The 11,340-nt window shown below is 43.2% G+C and overlaps 1 protein-coding gene across 1 annotated transcript in view; it reads left to right on the forward strand.

Annotated features, from left to right (window-relative positions):
- anapc1 (anaphase promoting complex subunit 1) overlaps positions 1 to 11,340 on the forward strand; it is a 202,231-nt gene that overhangs the window by 109,074 nt on the left and 81,817 nt on the right. The window lies entirely within an intron of this gene.

An 11,340-nucleotide genomic window follows, 5' to 3' on the forward strand; every position in this document is an offset into this window, starting at 1 on the left:
CTTCACACACGCACACAGAGAGAGAGACAACTGATGGTGAGTTTAACCGAGGGTCACCACGCCTCAGGCAAGGGGAAAGGTTGAGAAGGTGGACCTTCATGGTAACCTCAACTGGGGTGGGAGTTGAACCTGCATTGTTGGCATCACTCTGCATCACAAACCAGCTAACTGAGTTCCTATGTTGTGTGGTTAATGCCAACTAAACACCCTTTAAAATTTGAGGTCTTGCATATTATAATCTAAGCACAATATTAATGATGTGATATTTATTCATTACTGCTAAAGAACATCTCTGGCTGTTGAAATTACATATTCGACATGTGGAATCTCGTTGCTTTAATTTTTAATTATAGTTGGAGATTTTTGGCAATCTCCAACTATAGGCTACAAGGAGATCAAGACTGGGGACTAAATGTTCAGAGGCACTTAACTTTTTGAAAGGTTAGGCAGGAAGGGAAGGTTGGTAGGGTAGCCTTCTTGGTACCCAATGGAATAAATATGATCGCAAGAAATGATCAAGAATCAAATGATACAGGATCCTATATGAAGGAAGGTAAGGGTAACAAGAGGAAATAAACAACTGCGGAAGTATTCTATAGGACACGTAACAGTAGCTGTTTTGTAGGACAGAGAATAAATCAGTAGATAATAAAAGCTTGTCAAAAAGGCAGTATGATCACCATGATGTCAATCTTCATGTAATTTAGTAAAATCAAATTAACAAAGGGTTTTATGAATGAACAACATTCATAAAATGTAATTCATAAAATCATTCTTTGAGTGATTTTGGGTCAGTTTCCTAAAGCCACATGTTATGGAGTCAACCAGGAATTTCAAATCGGGTGATGCGTAATGAAGTAGCTTTAGTAAACAGTCCCAAAGTAAAAGACCATTTGGGAACTGTGACCATAACATAGCAGAATTTAGCATTACATTTGAGAGGGAGGAACGTGGTTCGGTAGCAAAGCTTGAATAAGGATAATAACATACGGCAAAGGTGGCCGAAGTGGATTGGGAAAGGAGTTTAGCAAAATAGACAGTTGAGCAAAGGCAGGTATACAAAAAAATAGTTCGTGGCTTACAGTGAAGTTATATCCCAGTGAGGAAGGAGGAGTCGAGGATGGGGATAAACAGATCCGAGTTAACCAAAGAAATTAAGGATAATATCAAATTAAAAGAAAGAAAACATACTGTGGGCAAAGATTAGTGGTAAGACAGAGGATTAGGAAAGATTTAAATGCCAACAAAAGATGAGAGGAAAATAAACTATACACATTAGCAAGTAACATGAAAATAGACGATAAAGACTTTTTATAATATCTTAAAAGGAAACGAGAGAGGTCTAAGTGAACATGGACTGCATTTGGAATATTGAGAGCAATTTTGGGCCCAATATCTAAGGAAATATGTACTGGCCTTGGAGAGGGTCCAGTGGTGGTTGACAAGAATGAATCCAGGAGTACGTCATAGGAGGAGCTCTTGAGGACTCTAGGTCTGTACTTGATGGATTTTAGAAGGATGGAAGATTAAATCAGAATACTGAGAGGCCTGGATAGTGTGAATGTGGAGAAGATGTTTCTACTGGTAGGAGAAGTTAAGACCTAAGAGCACAGCCTCACAGTGAAGAGATGAGGAGCAATGTCTTCAGCCAGAGGGTGGCGAATCAGTGGAGCTCATTACTACTGAAGGCTATGGAGATCAAGACATAGAGTCATAGATTCATACAGCTTGGAAACAGACCCTTCAGTCCAACTTGCCTGTGCCAACCAGACTTCCCAAACTGATATGGTCCCATTTGCCAGCATTTGGCCCATATCCTTCTAAATCCTTCTTATTCATATACCCATCCAGATGCCTTTCAAATATTTTAATTGTATCCACCTTCACAATTCATTGAGTGAACTTAAAACAGATAGGTTCTGGATCAGTGAGGGCATTGTAACAATTGTATCTCAGAGTTTTTTGGGAAGCTCGGGAAGAGATTGCTAAGATATTTGTGTCATGGATAGTCACAGGTGAGGTGCTGAAAGTCTGGAGATTGGCTAATGTAATGCCATTATTTAAGAGAAGTTGTAAGGAAATGTCAAGGGACTATAGACTATAGCTTGACATCAGTGGTGGGGAAGTTGTTGGGATTCTGAGGGGCAGGATTTACATTTGGAAAGGCAAGGACTGATTAGGATAGTCAACACAGCTTTGTAGGTGAGAAATCCAGCGAATATAATTGAGTTTATTTGAAGAAGTGACAAAGAAAATTGATGAAGGCAGAGTGATAGTCATTGTCTATCTGGATTTCAACAAGGTATTTCACCAGGTTCTGCATGGTAGACTGGTTAGTAAGGTTAGAGTACATGGAATCCAGGAAGAGCTAGTCAATTGGATTCAAAATTGGCCTGTATGTAGGAGATAGAGGGTGGTGCAGAGGATTGCTTTTCAGACTGAAGGCCTGTGACCAGTGGTGTGCCACAAGAATCAATGCTGGGTCCACTGCTTTTCATCGTTTGTATAAATGATTTGGATATAATTAGTAAGTTTGCCGATGACACCAACATTGGTGGTGTAGTGGACAGTGAAGGTTACCTCAGAGTACAACAGGATCTTGATCAGATGGACCAAGGAGTGACAGATGGAATTTAATTTAGATAAATGCAACACCTCACATTTTGGTAAGACAAATCAGGCCAGGACTTATACACTTAATGGTAAGGTCCTGGGAGTGTTGCTGAACAAAGAGACCTTGGCAAGCAGGTTCCTAGTTCTTTGAAAGTGGAGTTTTACGTAGATGGGATAATGAAAAAGGCCTTTGGTATGATTCCCTTTATTGATCAATGCATTGAATATCAGTGTTGAAATGTCAGGTTGTCGCTGTACAGGACATTGATGAGGCCACTTTCAGAATACTGCATTCAAATCTGGTGTCTCTGCTATAGCAAGGATGTTGTTAAACTAGAAAGGGTTCAGAAAAGACTTACAAGGATGTTGCTGGGGCTGGAGGGTTCGAGAGACAGGGAGAAATTGAATAGATTGGACTTTTTCCCTGGAGTGTCAGAGACTATGGGGTGACCTTATGAGGTTTATAAAATCATGAAGGGTATTGATAGGGTGAATAGCCAAGCTCTCTTTCCCAACGTAGAAGTGACCAAAATAGATGGCATAGATTTAAGGTGAGAGGGGAAAGTTTTAAAAAGAACCTGAGGGGCAACTTGTTCACACAGAGGGTGGTTCATGTATGGAACAAGCTGCCAGAGAAAGCGAGGGAGGCTAGTACATTTACAGCATTTAAAAGGTATTTGGATGGGTTTGTGAAATGGAAGAGTTTAGAGGGATATGGACCAAATACTGGCAAATGGAACTAGATCAACGTAAGTTATGTGGTTGGCATGGACAAGTTGGTCCAAAGGGTCTGTTTCCCTGCTTAACAACTCTGTGACTCGAAGTGTTATGGAGAGAGATCAGGAGAATGGGTTTGAGAGACATAACAGCCATGATTGAATGGCAGAGAAGACTTGATTGGTCGAGTGGCCTGTTTCTGTTAAAATTAGAAGCAGTACATGTGAAGGGTCCAACACAATGGAGCCAGCAGCAGTGACAGAGTTTGTGGACTGTAGTAAACGACAGGTACGTGTTGTGAATCCTCCCAGTGTGGACAAAAACAACTGGTGGAGTAATATACAATTTTACACTCCTTATATGTTGGAAGAAGCTGGTGTTGGACTGGGGTGGACAGAGCTAAAAACACGCAACATCAAGTTTATTTGGAAGCATTAGTCATGACACTAATCTTTTGTTATAAATTGTCCTATTATCCTATTCCACAGCTACCAGGTGAAGGAGCAGTGCTCTGAAAGCTAGTGCTTCCAAATAAATGCTCTCCTTTTGGGTAGTTCTCTTATAACGTAGTAGTTGTGTTCTAATGCAACTTGGTGCAATATTAGTAATTGGGCCTATGGGAAAAACAGGGTTGGAGGTTGTGAGAAACAGAACTCACTCACAAATCAGCCTGAGACAAAGCCTTGGAAACAAGAACAATTTATTACAGCCTTGCAAGTACCGGATGTTTCTGCAATCAAGCAGAAATGCGCGTGAAAACAGAGCATGTTAGCATTCTTCTTCAGTTTGCAAGTTGCGGAATCACGCCTCCCTTTTCCCATCCTAAGCCGATTACCTCACTTGTTTTTTTTCTTAAGTTATTTTCTTATCTGGCCATCCTGCTGTCCTTGTATGTCTGCATTCTTTGTTCCTTGTTTGTTACAGCTTGTTCTTTTATCCAGTTTCTCTCATACTATAAGCTTTATTGTGAAATGCCCCTGCTGCTTCTTTTTGTGGTCAACTACAACACTTTAAAGTTATTTCCTAGGTTAAAACTATTTTCTTTAAAAGACTCTCTATATTCATTAAAGTCTTAGCCTTAAGTATGCTACATGCTCCAAGAATTCCGCGACCATTTGTATAATGTCCCACTCCCGCAACACCCCACCTGCAGAAGCTACATTTCTAACCTCCCACAATTCCCCTTTTTTTTTAAAACTGTTGTTTCTGCACTTATTAAGTCTCCTTTCATCCATTTTCTTATGTTCTGTCCTCTTATGCCTTTTGGCAATGAGGTTCACAATCTTACATTTTACATTCGTGTTCGTCCCTCAAACTCCAGAAGCATTCTTTGACTTTCTCTTTGTTGCATATCACCTGCTGATTGTAAAAGTATCTGATGATTTATTTGGGTTCCTTCCCCAAGGGATGTCATCAGTCGGCTCATTACCCATTTTAGGATATTGAACCCTACCACCAGACCCACTAATATCAATAATGCATAGATAGCTAGATTGACTAACCACCTTCCCCAACCAGTCAATCCCCAATTCCCCCATTTCCCATCCTTTTTCGTTCCGGTACTGATTACCGGCCTCCCTTATCTTGGCGATTTTGTCTCACACATGTTTGGAGATATCAGTAATGTTAGAGGAGACCTCAGGTATGTACGTACAACATTCCTCTCCAATTAGTGCACAGTTACCACCCTTCACTGCTAGAATATAGTCCAGAGCCATCCTGTTCTGAAGGGTCGTTAGCCTAGTGGCCATCATTTCGGTCGCTATGGCTGCTACTTGGGATTGGGTTTTGGCCGACGCATCAGCAGTATTGTTGGCCAACTCTTCCAGGGAAGCCGCTAACTTTTGTATTTCTGCTCCTGCTCGAGCGGTCCCATACATAGGTATCAAAGTCCAGAGGAGGCGATCTCCTTCGATTACTTTCCGGGTTACTCGCCTTCCTCTCTGTTTATTCCGAGGTATTTTTGGGGCTCTCTTTACCAGCCTCAAGAGGGGAATTATATAAGCGAGGTAGCAGCAGCCACTCCAGCCTTTCTGGCTTTGAGGCAGTGTTTGGTCAACATCATAACATGCATGCATTCCTATATATTCGGTCACGCGAATGTATTTTTCCCCGGGAATAAATTGATAGACCTTCAGGCCACATACCCAATATGTTCCATTTAATATTTGGGGAATGGCCGTGGCAGTAGCTTGGCTGGTGTAGACACAAGATGATTTTCCTAATCGGAAGGGTGCGGTATCATTCTGATTACAGAAGCAAGTGTTATTTACTGCTTTCGGGGGTGGGGGGACTCTAAGGCCATCGATAGCACCCAGAGTTTTCAGGGCTGGTCGAGGGAACCATCCCGCAAAGTTATAATCACCCCTTTCAAATCTCCAAGTTGTATCATTTCAGCCCGAGTCAAATTGTTGTACATCGTACACTTCTTCTTTGGTAAGTGGTATTACCGTGAAAGGAATTCCGAATTCCCCATGGTGTGGGATCTCCGCACATGCCCAACAGTCGGTATGCCCCTTTAGTTTAGCATAATTCTGACATAAAGTGGTAAAATGATTTTTCCCACCCCCCACCTTGGCAGCAAGTGCCAATATTATCGTGACAACATAAAGTTGACCATTCATTTCAGCTCACAACCCTATCTGTCTATTCCCTAACCCTTTAAATACCAGGGAGGAGTGAGTCCATGTAACACATACAATTGTTTTGGGATACAGTTTTTTTACCCAATACTTAATAGTCTCTTATCTCAGTCTTTTTTTTTTTTGCTCAGCTTGACTTTCAGTGGGTTGTCTGTAGGATGAACTTGCCACTCTGCCAAAGGGGAAGGAGCGTCCACGGGGGCCCTTAGCATGAGTGTGATGACTCCACCCATTCTCAGCAGTTCGGACGGCTGTTTCAGTAGTCAGGAGGGTTAGGAACGGTCCCTCCCAGCTTGGGTGCAGTTTGGTATCTTTCCAGGTTTTGATCAGGACCCAATCACCTGGTTGTATTCGATGTACGGCGAACTCAAGTGGAGGTGTCTGAGTCAACAGACCCTTCTTCCTAAGGACAGACAAAGAAGAGCCGAGCGCCATAATATCGTTCTTTATCATTGAACTCTACAGTTGGTAATTGTCCTGTCACTTCCTCATCATTTCCTCTAATTAGGGTTGGCTCAAAAATAGGCACCAAGAATTCTTCGCCTTTTACTCCGGAAACCTTAAGATACTCCTTAGTCAATTTAACACCGGTCGGTCTAAAACTTAGGGATGACCGTGCCACTCTCGTGTCCACCAAAAATACTGCCTCCTCCCCTTCAGGTCCCACCTTTAAATTTATCAAGGGTTCCCGGTGGGTCTCAGGAGGAAGGAACCCCTGACTCCCCTAATCTTCATCTAAGGTCATTAGGGAAAGGCTTCCCTTTCTCGTGCTAATTCCGGGCATTCCCGTTTAAAATGCCCAACTTTCCCACAATGGTAACACCCTGCCTGTTGCCTCCTTTCCCGGGTGTCCGACCTTTGTCTTTCGTGTCCTCCCCTACCCTTCCTGTTATCCCCCGATCTCAGTCTCCTTTTTGTTATTTCTTCTACTGCCGGCACCATCAGTTTGGCTTTCTGTTCCTGCTTCTCATCTTCCCTTTTCACATACACTTTCTGTGCCTCACATACAGTTCTTCCACTGTTTTTCACTCCATCCATCTAATTTCTGTAATTTCTTTTGTATGTCCGGCCATGATTTAGTTACAAACTGGACTTTTAAGAGTCCCTGTGGTATTGGATTATCGGGATCCATTCCCGAATACTTCCTTGTGGCCTCCTTAAGCCTTTTAAGAAATGCAGAAGGGGTTTCATCCTTCTCTCGTCGTACTTCAAAGGCCTTAACAAAGTTTTATGACCTAGGTGCTGCCTCTTTAATTCCTAATATTACCATTTCTCTTAGATCCCACATTGACTCCCTATCTTCTCTGTCATTATTTTCCCAATGAGGGTCAACATTTGGGAATTCCTGTTCTGCTTGGGCCCCTTCTTCCCCAACTGGGTGCTTCTTTTCCCATTCCTATAAAGCCGCTCTCCTAATCATACCTCGTTCTTCCCCTGAAAATAACGTTCCTAAATTGCCATCAGTTCTCCCCAGGTATATAAACTAGGCCCTAGGAATTGATCTAATTGTTCAGCTAGTCCAACCGGATCCTCTATTAAACTTTTCACTTCCTTTTTAAAGACCCTAACTTCACTGCTAGTTAAGGGAGCGTTTACATGTCTGATTGTACCTTCCCCAATCGGAACCTCTCTTAAGGGACATAATTTTATATTTTCCATTATCTCTGCCCCTCCTTTACGTGTGGTGACTCGAGTGATTCTGAGCCCCCTAGGTTCTGCATCTTTTAGTTCAGAGTCTGTTCCCTTTTCTATGTCTGGACTAGGTTCTACTTCGGGAGCTGTAGGCTCATTCCGGGGAGTAGTAAATGGGGGCAGCAAGCACGTTAAGGGATCCCATTGTGGCTTCCCTGATTCGTCCGTATTCATGGGTCATAATTTTACTCCCGCGCTCCCTATCTAACAAGCCGCATAATCGGACTCTTTTTGACTGTACGGTTCTTTCCGATTGACATATATATTAAGATCTTGACACAGCCAATCCTCATCGGACCCATATTTGGGCCAAAAAATACCAGGCACCTTAATACTTTCTCTAGTCCAAACAAAACAACAATGGTTTATCATTGTAGCCTTATCTTTCTCCCGCGTCCGGGAGTTGTGTTCCCAATTACCCAACATTTTCCCCAAAGGACTGTCGGGCGGGATATATCCCCCTTTAACATTATTTGCAGATCGATCAGGCAACTCCCCTTGCTCCCCATTATTGCACATTTAATTAATCTGGCCAATTATATGCTTTTTGAGACCTCAACTGTTCTCCATAAATCACTTTTATGTAAGGATAAAAGAGATTAGTTAGAAACTGATAGTAAGGCAGTCATGACCTGTAAAAAGAACAGGAGTTAACATTTTATTTCATAATCTGTAAAATCCTTAACCTTAAAAGAAATCATGTTAAAATTTCCATAGTAGATATCAGATCACACACACACAGATAGACACCGTGTCTCACAGACACTTTGAGCTTCCTACAACAACAACTCTAGCTTTTGAATATTCTTCTGGAAGTCTGGCCATAAGTTAGTTACGAACTGCACCCTCAGTAGCCCTTCAGCTACTAGCCCTTCTGACACGGGCTGTTTTCCATTGACATATGCTTTATTTTATATATCGCCAATTCCCAGTACTTTCGTACGTCCCAACCACCAAGGCAATACTTAAAGGTCTCTTTTCTTACCTTGGTCTGTGCACAGAGATACTTGGTCGTTGTGGTGCGCCCCGTCCCGCGGCAATTCCTGCAGCAAATACCGCTGCTCCCGGTCGCCCGGATATATCCTTTAAGACCTTTCCCTACCCGGGTCTTGTGCACAAGAGGTGTCCGACCGAACCCGCTGCATCTGCCCGCCTTGTTTCCAGGGTCTCCCAGTCCGGATCGTACTTGCCCAAACCGCGAATGACAAGCACCTCCCACAGGGGTGAACCACAAAATATCAGTAAAAATCAAAACAAAAGTAGTTAGCCTAACAAATGATAGCATAGTCTACGTAAACCTTTAAATCATGCATTTTAATGTAAACTTAACACTTGAATACTAAGGTTACTGACGACAACACTGTACCTTTCATGAAACTCTTCACCAGAAAGCATACAGGCTGACCACGTGATACTGATGGGAGAAAATGAGGACTGCAGATGCTGGAGATCAGAGCTGAAAATGTGTTGCTGGAAAAGCACAGCAGATCAGGCAGCATCCAAAGGAGTAGGAGAATCGACGTTTCCGGCATGAGCCCTTCGGCTCATGCCCGAAACGTCGATTCTCCTGCTCCTTGGATGCTGCCTGACCTGCTGCGCTTTTCCAGCAACATATTTTCAGCACCTGATACTGATGCACAAATCAGGGTTGTCCTCAGGTTTGAAATAACGTTACTTCTAAACGTAGACTACAATATCCAATTTCAAGGCTTGAAGAGCTGATTGCATTCCTGTTTTAGCTGAACACACTGAATTTACATTTTGCAAACAGGATCCTCAGGCTGTTTTGCTGTTCAGCTGGTGCCAGGGTTCATAATTTTATTTGGTTGCAGAATCTTACTTTTGTTACTATCGGGTATATAGCTCCTTGAAGAAAGAGTCGTAGGTAGATAGGATAATGAAGACGACATTTGGTATGCTTTCCTTTATTGGTCAGAGTATTCAGTATAGGAATTGGGAGGTCATGTTGTGGCTGTACAGGACATTTGTTAGGCCACTTTTGGAATATTGCGTGCAATTCTGGTCTCCTTCCTATTGGAAGGATACTGTGAAACTTGAAAAGGTTCAGAAACTATTTACAAGGATGTTGCAGGGTTGGAAGTTTTGAGCTATAGGGAGAGGTTGAATAGGATGGGGCTGTTCTCCCTGGACCATCAGAGGCTGAGGGGTGACCTCATAGAGGTTTATAAAATCATGAGGGACATGGACAGGATAAATAGACAAAGTATTTTCTCTGAGGTTGGGAGTGTTCCAGAACTAATGGGCATAGGTTTTGGGTGAGAGGGGAAAGATATAAAAGAGACCTAAGGGGCAACCTTTTCAAGCAGAGGGTGGTGTGTGTATGGAATGAGCTGCCAGAGTAAGTGGTGGAGGCTGGTACAATTGCATTATTTAAAAGACGTCTGGATGGATATATGAATAGAAAGCACAGAGGGATATGGGCCAAGTGCTGACAAATAGGACGAGATTAGGTTGGGATATGTGGTCAGCATGGATGAGTTGGACCGAAAGGTCTGTTTCCGTGCTGTTCATCTCTATGACTCTATAATTAGAATCCTTATAGTGTGGAAATGGGTCATTTAACCCAAGTCCACACTGACACTCTGAAGAGTAAACCACCCAGACCCATTCCCCTACACCGATTACTCTAGACCTCCCCTAACTAATGCACCTGACCGCACATCTTTGGACTGTGGAAGGAAGCCGAAGCACCAGGAGAAAACCCACGCAGACACTGGGAGAATGTGCAAACTCCACACACACAGTCGCCCGAGTCTGGAATTGAACCCAGGTTGCTGGTGCTGTGAGGCAACAATGCTAACCACTGAGCCACCATGTCGCCTCAGTCAGGTTCCTGATGAACAGATAATGCTCAAAACGTCGACTCTCCTGGTCTTTGGTTGCTGCCTGACCATCTGTGCTTTTCCAGTACCACACTCTTCAACTCAGCATTTCTCACTTTCTGCTTATCACCAAGTTTGCATGGGTCACAATAGTAAGTAGGGAGGCAAGTCATGAGGGTGACACAAAGTGTCCATAAAAGGATAGAAAGAGATTGAATGGATGGACAACTTGGAAGGTGGAATATAATTTTGGAAAATGTAGGTTAGTGCACTTTTGGCAAGAAGAATAAAAGAGCCATGACTCTGATTGATTGACAGTGCAGGCACGGAGGCTCAAATGGCCTACTTCCCCTGTGTCAGAAGTCTTTGTTTAAAGAATTTGTTCATGGGATATGGGCTCTCTAGAATGTAGGGAACAATATTAAAAATTGTCCTAGGTGCCCTTCTTCTCTTTATACAGTTGTTAACAGTTTGCATTTTCAACAACTTGACCAGCACAAACTGTGAAGTCTAAGTATGCAAGGTTAAGTCTGACTAATGGCAGTCATTCTGCCCTCACATCATCGCTGATGCCACTGTCACTATCCCCACCCCCCAGAACCCCGAGGGGAAGTATGCAAGTTAAGTCTGACTAATGGCAGTCATTCTGCCCTCACATCATCGCTGATGCCACTGTCACTATCCCCACCCCCCAGAACCCCGAGGGGGACGCTACCCCTGCTCATGACTCCACTCCCATTTCCCCACCACCACCACACCCACTCCAGTTACAGGTTCCGCCCCCACTCCCAGCTCCACACCCACACCCTCAGCCTTGCCGAGTTTTCACCATC

Source organism: Chiloscyllium plagiosum, chromosome 3, assembly GCF_004010195.1.
Source record: "Chiloscyllium plagiosum isolate BGI_BamShark_2017 chromosome 3, ASM401019v2, whole genome shotgun sequence".
NCBI lineage: Eukaryota > Metazoa > Chordata > Chondrichthyes > Orectolobiformes > Hemiscylliidae > Chiloscyllium > Chiloscyllium plagiosum.